This window comes from Oncorhynchus clarkii, chromosome 17, assembly GCF_045791955.1.
Source record: "Oncorhynchus clarkii lewisi isolate Uvic-CL-2024 chromosome 17, UVic_Ocla_1.0, whole genome shotgun sequence".
Taxonomy (NCBI): domain Eukaryota; kingdom Metazoa; phylum Chordata; class Actinopteri; order Salmoniformes; family Salmonidae; genus Oncorhynchus; species Oncorhynchus clarkii.
Window position 1 is genome coordinate 79,767,858 of NC_092163.1, and position 19,664 is coordinate 79,787,521.

General features: G+C 40.2%; 1 protein-coding gene across 3 annotated transcripts in view; it reads right to left on the reverse strand.

Annotated features, from left to right (window-relative positions):
• Positions 1 to 9,130, reverse strand: part of LOC139371461 (poly(rC)-binding protein 2-like) — a 156,787-nt gene extending 147,657 nt beyond the window's left edge. Inside the window, exon 1 of one of the 3 annotated variants that reach the window (XM_071111890.1) lies at positions 9,030 to 9,130. The gene's annotated coding sequence lies outside the window, so the exon portion shown is untranslated. The remainder of the gene's footprint in view (positions 1 to 9,029) is intronic. The other 2 variants (XM_071111888.1, XM_071111889.1) reach the window with 2 other exon arrangements.
• Between the last annotated feature and the right edge of the window lie 10,534 nt (positions 9,131 to 19,664).

Below are 19,664 nucleotides of genomic sequence, written 5' to 3' on the forward strand. Positions count from 1 at the left end.
TAAGGAAACAAGCCATTTGACCTAGATCTGGTGGGAGTAGTTGTGCAGTAGAGATGAGAGAGCCATGTCTGTGTTCAACTGCATTATTCAGTGGACTATAACACTAGATTGGTTTGAGGGGAGGAGGGACAGTAGACTATAACACAAGATTGTTTCTTCTTCTCTAGTCTTGTCGTGTTTCCTATAAAATGGACGCCCACGTGAATCACATCCTGAGAGAGGAAAAAATCCTAGCACACTTTGAGATAAATTATATATTGGAGATAATATACAACAATTACTTGAAACAATTGAACATTATGAAACATCAAAGATACCAGGCTTGGTCTTCATAGCAGATTTTGAAAAGGCGTTTGATAAAGTACGACTAGAAATTATATATAAATGCCTGGATTACTTTAATTTCGGTGAATCTCTTATGAAATGGGTTAAAATTATGTACAGCAACCCCAGATGTAAAATAGTAAATAATGGTTACTTCTCAGAATGTATTGAGCTTTTAAGAGGAGTAAAACAAGGCTGTCCGTTTTCTCCATATCTATTTATTATGGCCATTGAAATGCTAAATATTAAAATTAGATTGAACAAGATCATCAAGGTTTTAGAAATACAGGGGATAAAAACAAAAAAGTGCCGATAACTCAAGTTTTTGCCAAACCCTGGATCGCTGCACGGTCTCATTGAAGATCTTGATCACTTTTCTAGCCTTTTCTAGCCTCTTTTCTGGCCTCTTTTCTAGCCTCTTTTCTAGCCTCTTTTCTAGCCTCTCTGAACAAAAACCTAATTACGACAAGTGTACCATATTATTATTGGTTCATTAAAAGACACAGTGTTTACACTACTACTTGTAGTTTACCAATACAATTATGGTGAAGTAGACATAGTTGGTATTCACATCTCAAAAAATATAAATGAACTCACCACAATTAATGTCAAAAGAAAAGTTTGCAAAGATAAGATTCTGCTTCTCCATGGAGAGGTAAATACGTGTCTATTTATGGAAAATGCACATTGATTAACTCTTTGGCCCGGTTCACGGTTTACTTACTTACTAATGTCACTGCCTACTCCAGACGACTCATTTTCTAAGTAATATGAGCAAAAAAAGATTTTCATTTTAAATGGAATGCAAGGACAGACTAAATTAAAAGTGCCTATTTATATAATGAATTTGAGTTTGGGGGGGCTAAAGTGATTAAATATTAAAGATTTAAGCCTCTCACTAAAAAGCTTCACTCGTACATGAATTATACTTAAACCCCAAATGGTTCTCCAGTAGATTATTAAGAAAGGCTCGTCCTTTGTTCAAAAAATTGTGTTTTTGCCTCCATACAGATTACAGCTTCTCATTTCCGACTAATTGAACATGATATGTTGTTTAAAGTGTTGCCCTTATTAAACAAGCCATTCAAAGCTGGTTACAATTTCAGTTTTATCCTCCAGAAAAGGTAGAACAAATGTTACAACAAATGTTAAATGTTAAACTCAAATATACTTATTAAAGAAAGAACAATGAACAAACTATTCAAAAAAAACAAAACGAACCGTGAAGCTAATATGGCTAGTGCAGACAGGCAACTAAACATAGAATAAGAACCCACAAAATACCCAAGGAATATGGCTACCTAAATATGGTCCCCAATCAGAGACAATGATAAACAGCTGCCTCTGATTGAGAACCAATCCCGGCAACCATAGACATATAAACACCTAAACTTACAAAACCCCCTAGACAATACAAAAACTAAACCAACCTCCCTTGTCACACCCTGACCTAACCAACATAATAAAGAAAACAAAGATAACTAAGGTCAGTGCGTGACACATAAATTTAATTTGAGAAAAACAACTGTTGACAGCTGCACCATACAGGTTTCAAATGAAATGGGAAGAGATTTTCGATGTACTGATTCCACATGGTTTATGAACTGCTACAAAAAAAAACAACACTTGGGTCAACACTTCGAGTTTTCCTATTTAAATTATTATACAAAATTCTTGCCACCAACAGAATGCTAAATACACTACCGTTCAAATGTTTGGGGTCACTTAGAAATGTCTTTCTTTTTTTTAAAGAAAAGTAACCCGGCCACTCAGGAACATTCACTGTCTTGAAGATTTGTGTAGATTTGTGTAGACTCCAGTGTAGATTTGGCCTTTGTGTTTTCGGTTATTGTCCTGCTGAACGGTGAATTAATCTCCCAGTGCCTATTGGAAAGCAGAGGTTTTCCTCTAGGATTTTTTTGCCAGTGCTGAGCTCCATAACTTGTATTTTTTATCCTGAAAAACTCCTCAGTCCTTAATAGCCACAACTACGCTTGAAAATATGAAGAGTGGTACTCAGTAATGTGTTGAATAGGATTTTCCCCGAACATAACACTTTGTACTAAAAGTTAATTGCGTTGTCACATTTTTTTGGGCAGTGTAAACTTTAGTGCTTTGTTACAAACAGGAGGCATGTTTACAGCAAGAATATGATTTTTATTCTGTACAGGCTTCCTTCTTTTCACTCTGTCAATTAGGTTAGTATTATGGAGTAACTACAATGTTGTTGATCCATCCTCAGTTTTCTCTTATCACAGCCATTAAACTCTGTAACCATTTTAAAGTCATCATTGGCCTCATGTGAAATGAGCAGTTTCCTTTCTCTCCGGCAACTGAGTTAGGAAGGACGCCTGTATCTTTGTAGTGACTGGGTGTATTGATACACCATCCAAACGGTAAATAACTTCACCGTGCTCAAAGGGAAATTCACTGCTCAACTGAGGGAATTTACAGATACTTGTATGTGTGGAGTACAGAGATGTCATTTGTAGACATAAACAAATAACGTAAAATACTATTATTGCACACAGTGAGAGAGAGAGTCCAATCAACTTATTATGTGACTTGCACATTTTTACTTCTTAAACTTATTTAGGATTGCCATAACAAAGGTGTTGAATACTCAATATTAGGAAGGTGTCCTTAATGTTTTGTTCACTCAGTATATGCGTTCAGAGTAGCTTCCCCAAACACTGCCAAGATTCAACGTGACAATTCAGTTATAGTGCACTACCCTTAAGAACTTCTCTTCTCATTTAGTATGGTCATAGACCTGCCCCTCATATCCGAAATAATAACTATTACAAGTAATGGTAACACTTTACTGCATTATACCTGCAGGCTTTCAGTGTAGTGTTATCCCAGTAATATATCTCAGATTGCACTCTACCAAGTTTTGCTCTACACACGTCATAAAGCTCCGTATGCACAAGGGCTTTTCTCCATTTGTTCCCTGAGGTAAGTCATTAACCTGTAAGCCCCAAATCTGATGCCAGAGATAGAGAGAGATTTCTAGCAGCTTTCATTGCACCACGTTATCCCTGGGAGGCCTCAAAGGGCTTTGGAATGAAAACGTATCTTCCTTTAGCTTCTAGAGTTCTAGATCTCTGAAGTTCCAGCAGCTATTCCTTTAGCTTCTAGAGTTCTAGATCTCTGAAGTTCCAGCAGCTCTTCCTTTAGCTTCTAGAGTTCTAGATCTCTGAAGTTCCAGCAGCTCTTCCTTTAGCTTCTAGAGTTCTAGATCTTTGAAGTTCCAGCAGCTTTTCCTCTAGCTTCTAGAGTTCTAGATCTCTGAAGTTCCAGCAGCTCTTCCTCTAGCTTCTAGAGTTCTAGATCTCTGAAGTTCCAGCAGCTTTTCCTCTAGCTTCTAGAGTTCTAGACATCTGAAGTTACAGCATCTCTTCCTCTAGCTTCTAGAGTTCTAGAGTTCTAGAGCTCCAGCATCTCTTCCTCTAGCTTCTAGAGTTCTAGAGCTCCAGCATCTCTTCCTCTATCTTCTAGAGTTCTAGAGCTCCAGCAGCTCTTCCTCTAGCTTCTAGAGTTCTAGATCTCTGAAGTTCCAGCATCGCTTCCTCTAGCTTCTAGAGTTCTAGATCTCTGAAGTTCGAGCAGCTCTTCCTCTAGCTTCTAGAGTTCTAGATCTCTGAAGTTCCAGCAGCTCTTCCTCTAGCTTCTAGAGTTCTAAACATCTGAAGTTCCAGCATCTCTTCCTCTAGCTTCTAGAGTTCTAGAGTTCTAGAGCTCCAGCATCTCTTCCTCTAGCTTCTAGAGTTCTAGAGCTCCAGCATCTCTTCCTCTATCTTCTAGAGTTCTAGAGCTCCAGCAGCTCTTCCTCTAGCTTCTAGAGTTCTAGATCGCTGAAGTTCCAGCATCGCTTCCTCTAGCTTCTAGAGTTCTAGATCTCTGAAGTTCCAGCAGCTCTTCCTCTAGCTTCTAGAGTTCTAGATCTCTGAAGTTCCAGCAGCTCTTCCTCTAGCTTCTAGAGTTCTAAACATCTGAAGTTCCAGCATCTCTTCCTCTAGCTTCTAGAGTTCTACAGTTCTAGAGCTCCAGCATCTCTTCCTCTAGCTTCTAGAGTTCTAGAGCTCCAGCATCTCTTCCTCTATCTTCTAGAGTTCTAGAGCTCCAGCAGCTCTTCCTCTAGCTTCTAGAGTTCTAGAACTCCAGCATCTCTTCCTCTATCTTCTAGTTCTAGAGCTCCAGCATCTCACAGGGCCCGGAGGTCTACTTCAACTTAGGCTACACACACACACTTCAACCATCACTTACACACTCATGCACTATACCCTCAATTTACATACCCTTCCCCTCACTTAGGCTACACACACACACATACACACACACACACACACACACACACACACACACACACACACACACACACACACACACACACACACACACACACACACACACACACACACACACACACACACACACACACACACACACACACACACACACACTTCAACCCTCACTTACACACTCATGCACTATACCCTCAACTTACAACACCCTTCCCCTCACTTAGGCGAAAAACTCACACACTACCCCTTTCACTTACATACGAACCGAGGAGAGGGGCGGGCTTGAAGGCCGAAGAGGACTGGAGTGCAAGGGGTTTATTTCCTAAATGATCTGCGATAGCACAATGTCATGAAAGAAAGCTTGCTGCAAACTATGTTTTCCTTCCATATCTAACAGCGACCGTATCCTATTCATGTTTTTTTAATGGAAAATGACAGACATGCCATGTTTATAAAATAGGAGTTTAATAGATGTGTTTTAGTAGATATAATTATGTCCGTATTGGTGAAAATAAATATATTACACAATCAGTGTTTTCCATTACGGAAACGTTTTCCTCTTTCTATCGTAAAATTTAATATTAAAATTGTAAAGGAAGACAGATGAAACGTTCACACACAGCCTTGAAAGTTTACTTTAGTGTTGATTAGCAAACTGGCATAGTATCAACAAACACTGAAATATAAGAGAAGAAAATAATACCATATTTAAAGTCAAGTGAAATTTGAAATTGCATTTCTTTTGAAAATTTATTTTACGGTGTATTATGAAAAAAAAAAAAAAAGTAAATCTTGTTTTAGCCTGAACATCAGGGTCCAACGGTTAAAAGTACCTGGTAATTACTAGGCTAAGAGACTGCATCAGAGAGAGAGAGTCTTTATTCTTCAGGAACTTTTGTGAGTGTAATGTTTACTGTAATGGGGAGAGGGAGAGGGAGAGGGAGAGGGAGAGAGGGAACAGAACAGCACGTTTCTCTCACTAATTAAAATGTGTCTGAGTATCAATTAAGACTGACCTAAATTCCTCTGGTCGATAGAACCAAAACCAACTGGGACAGTCTTATGTAAAAGAGACCTCGGCGTCATCCCAAATGACACCCTAGTCCCTATTCCCTATTTAGTGCACTACTTTTGACCAAAGTCCTATAAGAACAGGGGTAGGAGGTAGCCTAGTGGTTAAGAGCATTGGGTCAGTATTGGGCCAGGTCACTGGTGAGAATTCCCAAGCTGACTAGGTGAAAAAAATCTGTTGATGTGCCTTTGAGCAAGGCACTTAATTAACCCCCCAAAAACATGGTGCATGTTTTGGGGTTTTGCCATAGCACTACACAGCTGATTCAAATAATCAAAGCTGGATGATGAGTTGGTGGGCCTGAGGACTGAGTTTGAGAAACCCTGGGCTGGTTGGAAATATGTTGTTGTTCCTCTCATACTCTGGCACAGTGAGACAGAGGGACAATATGCCCATTCTTCAACAGTGACTAACTTAGGACCACATCACTAATAGTTTGGCGTCTCTATTCTAGAATTCTAGTATACATTCTACTGTAGACTCTTAAATGTTCACATTCTAGAATTATAATACATTATTCCGCTGTAGACTCTTAAATATCCACATTCTAGAATTATAATACATTATTCCGCTGTAGACTCTTAAATATCCACATTCTAGAATTATAATACATTATTCCGCTGTAGACTCTTAAATATCCACATTCTAGAATTATAATACATTATTCCGCTGTAGACTCTTAAATATCCACATTCTAGAATTATAATACATTATTCCGCTGTAGACTCTTAAATATTCACATTCTAGAATTATAATACATTATTCCGCTGTAGACTCTTAAATATCCACATTCTAGAATTATAATACATTATTCCGCTGTAGACTCTTAAATATCCACATTCTAGAATTATAATACTTATTCCGCTGTAGACTCTTAAATATCCACATTCTAGAATTATAATACATTATTCCGCTGTAGACTCTTAAATATCCACATTCTAGAATTATAAAACATTATTCCGCTGTAGACTCTTAAATATCCACATTCTAGAATTATAATACATTATTCCGCTGTAGACTCTTAAATATCCACATTCTAGAATTATAATACATTATTCCGCTGTAGACTCTTAAATGTTCACATTCTAGAATTATAATAAACGCACGCACGCACGCACGCACGCACACACACACACACACACACACACACACACACATCTATCTCACTCTCTCCTATCTTTAATCTTAACATGTGATGCAGCGTATGACACCAGGAGTCAGTGGAGAAACAGAACAACAGTTTTAGTCTGAATCTTAAAAACCACATGGCAGGCCTCAAGCTGGTGCCACTGTGACTGCCCGCAGGGATGAGATCAATATCTCTTCTCAATGACTTGTCCCAAATGGCACCCTATGTCATACATAGTGTACTGCTGTTGACCAGAGCCTTATGGCCATTGTTCAAATATAGGGAATAAAATGCCATTTGTGACACAGACCGTAGTTGTTCCATCTCAGAGCTACAGTACAGTACTACTGTAGGGCCCAACAGTCTCCGCGTGCTTTAAACTACAAACTGCTCCGTGCACTATGCCTATACAATTAGCTGTATATCTATCTTATCATTCTGTTCAGAATAACTTCCTCCCAGCTGATAACTTACTGGATGGAGCCTTCCTCCCAGCTGGTAACTTACTGGAGCATTCCTCCCAGCTGGTAACTTACTGGGGCGTAACTTCAAGCTGATAACAGGATCAAACCCAGCAGCATTTGTATGTCTTGTTTGCCTGAGCTATAAATAGATTGTGTACTTTAAAATGTATGTGGTCACAACCCCACCCTCCTCCCCTCCAGATTAAACTCCCATATTATTTTAATCTCTCTCAGAGATTGTGTAACTGGAATGCTTTTTTATCCTGTTGGTTGATAGGTAGACTCTCTCTGTAACACACACACAGACACAGACACACACACACACACACACACACACACACACACACACACACACACACACACACACACACACACACACACACACACACACACACACACACACACACACATCTCTATAGGCCTTTCACCTGTAATCTCAGAACTCAGAAACACTGTGATGTCCACACTAAGAGTTTCATAATAGACACGCAAGCAAACATATCACCTCCTTTATACACACGCAAGCAAACATATCACCTCCTTTATACACACGCAAGCAAACATATCACCTCCTTTATACATTAATTCGGCTTTTACTTGTATTTATTTTTAATTTCCAGAGGTTATTAAAACGCTGGCAATGATGACATCTTCCTGCACACAGCATGCCGACTGTTAATAAGGCTTATGGCTCAGAGCTCTGACTGTGGGCCTAATCGCAAAGTGTTCTAAATATAAATAAATATCCAGCCTACAAAATGGATCATTTACAACTAACTGAAGTCCTACTTTTACGATAAACATAGATAGGTTTAGGTTTACATTTTATAACGGAATCAGAAACGCCATGATTTAGTAAGGTAGCCTATATAATAAACACAGCCTAAAATTAGGAGAACAAGTGGGCCTAGCGTGTATAAATTAGTACTCTCTCCAAAACAGTTCATAATTGGATCAATGGGATTGTGATCAATTAGGCTTGGAGTTGAATGATGCAGAACGAGTGCTGACTGTCACGCAAACAGCAGAACGGCAACCGGGCAGGGGGACCTCGTGCTTCGCCGCTCCATCGTCTTTCAGCCCCGCAGAACAATAGATACATCACGTGTGCGAAATCTCAATAAACTACTAATGTCTGTGAAATATACATGTCGGGAGTAGGGACAGTGACACAGCCAATGCCACGGAAAACCTCAGAAGGGGAATCGAGCGAGAGAGCAAGGTGTTCTGTAGCACTAGGATAGAATCACAGCTCCGCGACTTAACTTCGATACTTTCCCGTTGCTTTCCCGATTCTAAAGCCAGTCAATCGCCTATCATAGTCATAATAGACACGCAAGCAAACACATCACCTCGTAATACAACTCAAATGTGAAGAAAACACGTGCAGATGATACAAATTCTTTCAAAACATGTAAACATGTTACGAAACCGTTTATCCTACTGCATTTATGTAACGATGTAAGCGTGGTGCAGCTGCTCGGCGCCGTGACCGGTGGAATTGGTACATGGTCCTATGATCCTATGTCCGACAGTTCTTTGAAGTTGAGAAATACCGCGATTCTGTCGGGCGACAACGTATTTTCACGTGTCAATATCAGAGCGACAATATTTCAAAGTGAGACACTTTGCTGTGACACATCTCCAAGTCTGTATTCATTCATATCGTACCCAAAGGTAAGCAGAACAACTACATATTTACGCACAAATGTTTTTAAATAGTCAAGTCTTACCTTGCTTGGTATGTAAAAAAAAAAATCACTGGGAAATAGTCGCAGAAAATTATATATCCCAGGATGATGTCCACATTGTCGGAGATAGAGCCTTCAACTGTAACAAATAATCCTGATGTCAGTGTACCAATTAACCAGAGAGAGAGAGAGGGAGGGAGCGGGGGTTGGGGAGAGAGAGAGAGAGAGAGAGAGAGAGAGAGAGAGGGAGGGGGGGGAGTTGTAGTGAGAGAGAGAGAGATGCAAGAGGCGACGGAGCTAAGAACTACCATATCCAATTACACTAGACAAATAAAAAGCTAAATCTGCGTATAGTCCATACACTTCGCCGTGCCCTCAAAACCACGTTCTAAACCGAATGACCTATAATAAATCGGCGCAGTAGTCGACGTATACATTCAATACTGATGAAACACCATATCAAGGTAAAACTGAACAGTGATTTGTGGGGTGTCATGTTCACTTGGAACAAAAATGTTTTTACCAAAAGCCCGATAGCTCTGTTTAAAATGTGTTCTTAAAAGAGCAATAGTAATTAACTTGTCTATCACTAATCTATCACTAATTGATATGTCATTTGTAATTCAACTTAATTAACTCGATACAAATGTGCATATTAGCAAGAGAGAGGGGGGGGGGGGGGGGGGGGGGGGGAATAAATTTGGCTACTTTATGAAGTAGAAACACTCCGCATTTCAAAGTGAGAGTATATTTACTGAGCATATATATATATATATTCACTGTGCAAAGCATGGTGTCCAATGCAATAAGCCATGAAGATATTCTAAAACAAATAGTAAACCTTTTGTCTGGGCCTTCTCTCTCAGTGCCTCCCAGTGAAGAAGTAGTGATTCTATATTAGGCTTAATTAGTTCATTAATTGTGTAATGATACTGAACAGAAATATAAATGCGACATGCAGCAATTTAAAAGATTTTACTGATTTTCCAGTTCATACGAGGAAATCAGTTAATTGAAATAAACAAATTAGGCCCCTAATCTATGGATTTCACATGACTGCATCTGTTGGTCATCTGTTGGTCATCTGTTGGTCACAGGGGGCGTGGATCAGAAAAACCAGTCAGTATCTGGTGTGATCACCATTTGTCTCATGCAGCGCGACACATCTCATTAGTGTTGAGTTGATCAGGCGGTTGATTGTGGCCTGTGGAATGTTTGCCTGCTCCTCTTCAATGGCAGAGCTTTATATTGGTGGGAAGTGGAACACGCTGTCGTACACGTCGATCCAGAGCATCCCAAACATGCTCAATGGGTGATATGTCTGGAGAGAATGCAGGCCATGGAAGAACTGGGACATTTTCAGCTTCCAGTAAACATGATGTGATGAATGGCTTCAGGATCTCGTCACGGTATCTCTGTGCAGTCAAATTGCCATCGATAAAATGCAATTGTGTTTTGTTGTTAGTAGGTTATTCCTGCTCAGACCATATCCCCACCGCCACCATGGGGCACTCTGTTCACAACATTGACATCAGGAAACCGCCATACGTGTGGTCTGCAGTTGTAAGGCCGGTTGGATGTACTACCAAATTCTCTAAAACAACGTTGGTAGAGAAATTAACATTACATTCTCTGGCAACAGCTCTGGTGGACCTTCCTACAGTCAGTATGCCAATTGCACGCTCCCTCAACACTTGAGACATCTGTGGCATTGTGTTGTGTGACAAAAAACAGCACATTTTAGAGTGGCCTGTTATTGTCCCCAGCACAAGGTGCACCTATGTAATGATCATGCTGTTTTATCAGCTTCTTGATATGCCACACCTGTCAGGTGAATGGATTATCTTAGCTAAAGGAGAAATTGTCTCTAACAAAGATGTAAAACAAATGTGTGCACCACATTTGAGAGAAATAATGAAATGTTGATTAAATTCTACTGTCTTGTGGATAGGAGGTAACACAGCAGTTAAGAGCATTGGGCCAGTAACCCGAAAGGTCGCTGGTTTTGAATCTCCGAGGCGACTAGGTGAAACATCTGTCGATGTACCTTTGAGCAAGACACTTAATTCAAATTGCTCCTGTAAGTCACTCTGCATAAGAGAATCTGCTAAAATGTAAAATCATATTTTTGTAAGAAATGTTGACCCAAAAACACAAAGACACACACACACACACACACACACACACACACACACACACACACACACACACACACACACACACACACACACACACACACACACACACACACACACACAGAGCCCCCTTCCCTCTCAGTCATCCCGGCTATTTCTCATCAGCCTTGAGAAGGTCAGAGAGACACATACAGGTGTCTCAACAACATAAATTAGTTCAACAGTACTTATGGATGCTCCTAATACAAGATACAGAGGTCAGAGGTTGAATCCTTGACACCAGTTGTGCAGCTAAGGCAGCTATAACATGTGAAGCTCCTCGTCATGTCCCCTAATCTTTTGAATGGGTTTGACCATTTTGTTATCGAATTGGTGAAACCGCGGTCATTTAAGATACACTGAATGTAAAATTATATTTGTGTTTGTGGGTGAATTTACTTTTGCCAGATGGTTTATATGACATTTTTGCACTTCAGACAATTGCGATACATGTGTGCCCATTAAAAACCATTAAAGAAGCCTACAAACATTCAAAAACTACAAGGCTGACTGACGGGCAGTCACTTCCTGGTAACTTTCATAGCATATTGTGTTACAAGGCTGACTGACGGGCAGTCACTTCCTGGTAACTTTCATAGCATATTGGCACAGAGGATATTGTGTTACAAGGCTGCCCTCTAGAGTAGTACGGAGGTATAGAAGCAGACTGCTCGCAGAATGTGTGTGTGTGTGTGTGTGTGTGAGTGAGACAGAGACACAGAGGGAGATGAAGTGGGAGATAGAGAGACATAGAGAGGAAGAGTGAGACAGAGAGAGAGAGAGAGAGAGAGAGAGAGAAGGGAGACAGAGAGAGACATAGAGAGGGAGAGGTAGAGGGAGACAGAGAGAGAGAGATACAGTTAGGTAGAGGGAGCGGAGAGAGAGACATAAAGAGGGAGACAGAGAGACAGAGAGAGAGACAGAGAGGTAGAGGGAGACAGAGAGAGGAGAGAGGTAGAGGGAGACAGAGAGAGGAGAGAGGTAGAGGGAGACAGAGAGGGAGACAGAGAGAGACAGAGAGGGAGAGGTAGAGGGAGATAGAGAGGGAGAGGGAGAGGTAGACACAGAGACAGAGATAGGGAGAGGGAGAGGTAGAGGGAGACAGAGCGAGAGACATAGAGAGAGAGGTAGAGGGAGAGGGAGAGAGAGAGAGGTAGAGGGAGACAGAGAGAGAGAGACAGAGAGAGAGAGGGAGACAGAGAGAGAGATACACAGGGAGAGAGGTAGAGGGAGCCAGAGAAAGAGACAGAGAGGGAGAGGGAGCCAGAGAGAGAGACAGAGAGGGAGAGGGAGACAGAGAGAGAGACAGAGAGGGAGAGGGAAACAGAGAGAGAGACCGAGAGGGAGACAGAGAGAGAGAGACAGAGAGACAGAGAGAGAGAGACAGAGAGGGAGAGGGAAACAGAGAGGGAGACAGAGAGAGAGAGACAGAGAGGTAGAGGGAGCCAGAGAGAGAGACATAGAGGTAGAGGGAAACAGAGAGAGAATGTGAATGATAAAGGGGCTGTTTAAGCATTGTGTCTGGGTCAAGTGTCCCAACTGCTGTAGTCCCATGAGGATATATCTGTCTGGCTTTAAGATGCCATCCTTGCTATATGCTTCTAGTCTAGACAGTGTTACCCCAGATCTGTGCCTCAACACAATCCTGTCTCGGAGCTCTACGGATATTAGGCTACCTGCCTCCTCTACACTCTAACCACTAGGCTACCCTCCCGCCTCTACACTCTAACCACTAGACTACCTGCCGCTTCTACACTCTAACCACTAGTCTACCTGCCGCCTCTACACTCTAACCACTAGGCTACCTGCCGCCCCTACACTCTAACCACTAGGCTACCTGCCGCCCCTACACACTAACCACTAGACTACCTGCCGCCCCTATACACTAACCACTAGACTACGTGCCGCCCTACACTCTAACCACTAGGCTACCTGCCCCCTCTACTCTAACCACTAGACTACGTGCCGCCCCTACACTCTAACCACTAGACTACCTTAGTGAGCACCAGTCTGGTTTAAGATCTGGACATAGTACTTCTTCAGCAGATCATGGACTATATCGTTTAAACCATAAAAACCTTATTTATTGACCTGTGAAAGGCCTTTGATACAGTTGACCATTTTGTTTTTACTTGTTCAAAGATGGTCTGAAATAGTGACTCGATCTTCTTTCAACTGGCTCAATATCTATCTAACGGACAGGAAGAAAACAATGTCCCTTCTTCTTCACTATTTCTATACATCATATTGATCTATCTGTTTATTATTATTATTATTATTATTATTATTATTATTATTATTATTATTACTATTGTTATTATTATTATTATTGTTATTATTATTATTATTATTATCTATCTGTTAAACCCTCTAATGTTATTATTATTATTATTATTATTATTGTTATTATTATTATTATTATTATTGTTATTATTATTATTATTATTATAATTATTATTATTATAATTATTATTATTATTATTGTTATTATTATTATTATTGTTGTTGTTATTATTGTTATTATTATTATTATTATTGTTATTATTATTGTTGTTATTATTGTTATTATTATTATTATTATTATTATTATTATTGTTATTATTATTATTATTATTATTATTATTATTATTGTTATTATTATTATTGTTATTATTATTATTATTATTATTATTACTATTATTATCTATCTGTTAAACCCTCTAATGTTCATCTCCACGTTAATGACACAGTTATTTACTCCTCCTTTAATACAGCATAACCTTCATAACCTTCATAACCTTCATAACCTTCACCACCTTTTGACTCAATTACAACATCGCTTATTGATCTAATGCTAAATACGAATTAAACCAACTTCATGTTGTTATCTAGGTCTCTTAATAGGGACCCCTGAGGCCCTGAATATTCACACCAAATGGAGCAAATCCCACATTATAAAGTACTTGTGTATTTGGATTGATGGTAAACTCTCTTTTAAAACACTTTGAAAAAACGGACAGATAAAGTTGAGAATTAAAATTGGTTTCTTTCATGAGAGTAAAATTAAGATCGGTCAAGCATTGCTTCTCCCAGAACTTAATTATGATGATATAGTCCACATGTATGTGGCAACCTCTGTTTATTAAACCTTTACATTCAGCATTGTGTTTCATCACTGGGGACAATTCTCGTACACATCAATGCATTTTGTATAGTCTTGTTGGCTGGCAGTCTCTGTATATAAAGTGGTTCTTCAGAGGCTCCCGTATATCTGAACTGGCTGGTTCTGGAGATCCCGCGGGTCTCCACTGACCTGGGGAAGAAATGCTTTTAGTTTTTATGCCCACAGCTCATGGAAAAGCCTTCAGGCCAGCTTGAAATTAGATTTACTGGTTTCCCATTGGACAGTTCAAATGCAGGTCGTGCCGTGGGGGAGATCTTCGTGGGATATACTCGCCTTGTCTCAGGATAGTAAGTTGATGGTTGAAGATATCTCTCTAGTGGTGTGGGGGCTGTGCTTTGGCAAAGTGGGTGGGGTTATATTCTGCCCTGTCCGGGGGTATCGCCGGACGGGGCCACAATGTCTCCCGACCCACCCCTGTCTCAGCCTCCAATATGTATGCTGCAGTAGTTTATGTTTCGGGGGGCTAGGGTCAGTTTGTTATATCTGGAGTACTTCTCCTGTCCTATTCGGTGTCCTGTGTGAATCTAAGTGTGCGTTCTCTAATTCTCTCCTTCTCTCTTTCTCTCTCTCGGAGGACCTGAGCCCTAGGACCATGCCCCAGGACTACCTGACATGATGACTCCTTGCTGTCCCCAGTCCACCTGGCTGTGCTGCTGCTCCAGTTTCAACTGACCTGAGCCCTAGGACCATGCCCCAGGAATACCTGACATGATGACTCCTTGCTGTCCCCAGTCCACCTGACTGTGCTGCTGCTCCAGTTTCAACTATTCTGCCTTATTATTATTCGACCATGCTGGTCATCTATGAACATTTGAACATCTTGACCATGTTTTGTTATAATCTCCACCCGGCACAGCCAGAAGAGGACTGGCCACCCCACATAGCCTGGTTCCTCTCTAGGTTTCTTCCTAGGTTTTGGCCTTTCTAGGGAGTTTTTCCTAGCCACCGTGCTTCTACACCTGCATTGCTTGCTGTTTGGGGTTTTAGGCTGGGTTTCTGTACAGCACTTTGAGATATCAGCTGATGTACGAAGGGCTATATAAATAAATTTGATTTGATTTGATTTAGTCTACCTGCCGCCTCTACACACTAACCACTAGACTACGTGCCGCCTCTACACTCTAACCACTAGGCTACCTGCCGCCTCTACACTCTAACCACTAGGCTACCTGCCGCCCCTACACACAAACCACTAGACTACGTGCCGCCCTACACTCTAACCACTAGTCTACCTGCCGCCTCTACACTCTAACCACTAGACTACCTGCCGCCTCTACACACTAACCACTAGACTACCTGCCGCCTCTACACTCTAACCACTAGACTACCTGCCGCCCCTACACTCTAACCACTAGTCTACCTGCCGCCTCTACACTCTAACCACTAGACTACCTGCCGCCCCTACACTCTAACCACTAGACTACCTTAGTGAGCACCAGTCTGGTTTAAGATCTGGACATAGTACTTCTTCAGCAGATCATGGACTATATCGTTTAAACCATAAAAACCTTATTTATTGGCCTGTGAAAGGCCTTTGATACAGTTGACCATTTTGTTTTTACTTGTTCAAAGATGGTCTGAAATAGTGACTCGATCTTCTTTCAACTGGCTCAATATCTATCTAACGGACAGGAAGAAAACAATGTCCCTTCTTCTTCACTATTTCTATGCATCATATTGATCTATCTGTTTATTATTATTATTATTATTATTATTGTTATTATTATTATTATTATTGTTATTGTTATTATTATTGTTATTGTTATTATTATTATTATTATTATTGTTATTATTATTATTATTATTATTGTTATTATTATTATTATTATCTATCTGTTAAACCCTCTAATGTTATTATTATTATTATTATTGTTATTATTATTATTATTATTATTTTTATTATTGTTATTATTATTATTATTATTATTATTATTATCTATCTGTTAAACCCTCTAATGTTCATCTCCACGTTAATGACACAGTTATTTACTCCTCCTTTAATACAGCATAACCTTCATAACCTTCATAACCTTCACCACCTTCATAACCTTCATAACCTTCACAACCTTCATAACCTTCACAACCTTCACAACCTTCATAACCTTCACCACCTTCATAACCTTCACAACCTTCACCACTTTCACAACCTTCATAACCTTTACAACCTTCATAACCTTCACAACCTTCATAACCTTCACAACCTTCACAACCTTCACAACCTTCATAACCTTCACAACCTTCATAACCTTCACAACCTTTTGACTCAATTACAACATCGCTTATTGATCTAATGCTAAATACGAATTAAACCAACTTCATGTTGTTCTCTAGGTCTCGTACTAGGGACCCCTGAGGCCCTGAATATTCACACCAAATGGAGCGAATCCCACATCATAAAGTACTTGTGTATTTGAATTGATGGTAAACTCTCTTTTAAAACACTTTGAAAAAACGGACAGATAAAGTTGAGAATTAAAATTGGTTTCTTTCATAAGAGTAAAATTAAGATCGGTCAAGCATTGCTTCTCCCAGTACTTAACTATGATGATATAGTCCACATGTATGTGGCAACCTCTGTTTATTAAACCTTTACATTCAGCATTGTGTTTCATCACTGGGGACAATTCTCGTACACATCAATGCATTTTGTATAGTCTTGTTGGCTGGCAGTCTCTGTATATAAAGTGGTTCTTCAGAGGCTCCCGTATATCTGAACTGGCTGGTTCTGGAGATCCCGCGGGTCTCCACTGACCTGGGGAAGAAATGCTTTTAGTTTTTATGCCCACAGCTCATGGAAAAGCCTTCAGGCCAGCTTGAAATTAGATTTACTGGTTTCCCATTGGACAGTTCAAATGCAGGTCGTGCCGTGGGGGAGATCTTCGTGGGATATACTCGCCTTGTCTCAGGATAGTAAGTTGATGGTTGAAGATATCTCTCTCGTGGTGTGGGGGCTGTGCTTTGGCAAAGTGGGTGGGGTTATATTCTGCCCTGTCCGGGGGTATCGCCGGACGGGGCCACAATGTCTCCCGACCCACCCCTGTCTCAGCCTCCAATATGTATGCTGCAGTAGTTTATGTGTCGGGGGGCTAGGGTCAGTTTGTTATATCTGGAGTACTTCTCCTGTCCTATTCGGTGTCCTGTGTGAATTTAAGTGTGCTCTCTCTAATTCTCTCTTTCTCTCTTTTTTCTTTTTCTTTCTTACTTTCTTTCTCTCGGAGGACCTGAGCCCTACGATGAGCCATGCCTCAGGACAGCAGGAGCGGTAGAGATACTCTGAATGATCAGCTATGAAAAGCCAACTGACATTTACTCCTGAGGTGCTGACCTGTTGCACCCTCTACAACCACTGTGATTATTATTATTTGACCCTGCTGGTCATTTATGAACATTTGAACATCTTGGCCATGTTCTGTTATAATCTCCACCCGGCACAGCCAGAAGAGGACTGGCCACCCCACATAGCCTGGTTCCTCTCTAGGTTTCTTCCTAGGTTTTAGCCTTTCTAGGGAGTTGTTCCTAGCCACCGTGCTTCTACACCTATATTGCTTGCTGTTTGGGGTTTTAGGCTGGGTTTCTGTACAGCACTTTGTGACATCAGCTGATGTAAGAAGGGCTTTATAAATACATTTGATTGATTGATTGATGTTTAAGGGAGGTGATACGTGAGAGTTGTTTTGATAGATGTTGTATTGATTGTATAGATATTATTTATTGTATGTTCACACAGACCCTCGTCTCAATGGTGACCCATCCCGTATAAAACAAATAAATCATATCACAGTCATATCAGTCATATCAGTCATATCACAGTCATATCACAGTCATATATCAGTCATATCAGTCATATATCAGTCATATCACAGTCATATTGATCATACCACAGTCATATCAGTCATCACAGTCATATCAGACATATCACAGTCATATCAGTCATATCAGGCATATCAGGCATATCAGTCATATCAGTCATATCAGTCATATCACATTCATATCAATCATATCTCAGTCATATCACAGTCATATCACAGTCATATCACAGTCATATCAGTCATATCAGTCATGTCAGTCATATCACAGTCATATCAGTCATATCAGTCATATCACATTCATATCAGTCATATCAGTCATATCACAGTCATATCAGCAATATCAGTCATATCACATTCATATCAGTCATATCACATTCATATCAGCCATATCACAGTCATATCAGCCATATCACAGTCATATCAGTCATATCAGTCATATCACAGTCATATCAGTCATATCACTGCGTATCACAGTCATATCAGTCATATCACAGTAAAGCCATCTCCAACATATTTCTCTGAAAAGGTGTCCATACTGATTTATCTCTTCCCCTCTTGTCTCTCCTTTATAGTGATGTGCAGTTGGCGAAACGATTCCTTCTTTTTACTGACTCGAGAGTCATGACTGTTTTTTTAGTGTGACTCGTTCATTTTAGTCGTTCGCTGCAACGAGTCCTAAAGCAGTATTGATACACGCTCAGCGGCTCCAGAGATGTGCTCCGACCAACAACTGTCTGTCATATCGCCGTGCAGGAAAACAGATCATATTGCCAGACAGTATAGATATGAAAAATACATGTTTTAAACTAATCGATCACATGGTGCAATAATGAACGCAATTAATTAATTATTGAACGCAGCTTTGTGGAAGCAAAATATACACAGCCTATGCTCAACAAACTCGAACTCGAGGGGACGAATCATTTGGTGGGCTGCAGTTCGCAAACGACATTGTGCTTATAACGCCAATGGATCCCGCGAAGAGTTGTTCACAATCTAGTCCGGTTGCTGCCTAAACCTAATTTAAAGTGTATAAAGAAATAATCTTATTTTGTATGACACAGCAATCAGCAATCAACAAATGTACATTATTTTAAAGCACACGTTTACAAGTGTCAGTCACAAATGACAGCTCCAAAAAGCCCCTATATGTTGAACGACATTTGAACAAGAGGTTTGTAGAATCATCATGAATTTTTTAGTTTTCAGTTCATCGTTACTCCGGTAGGGGTCCTGTGTGCTCTGGGCATCAATGACTCAAATAAACAAAATCATTTGTTCTTTTGACTGAGCGAGTCTAAAAAAAAGATTAGAGTCAGTTAAAAAAAAAAGAGCAGAACTTCTCATCGATAGTCTGTTATAACGCGAACGACCGGCTGTCTGCTTGGAGTGAAATACAGAAAATCAACAGCAGGGGGAGCTCTTTACTAACCAATACAGATGGACTCCAGCCACATCTCAGGAAGTAAGAGCAAACTTTTACTTTAATGGAAATGTGTTGAGTTACAGTTATTCTGAAATGTATATTAGT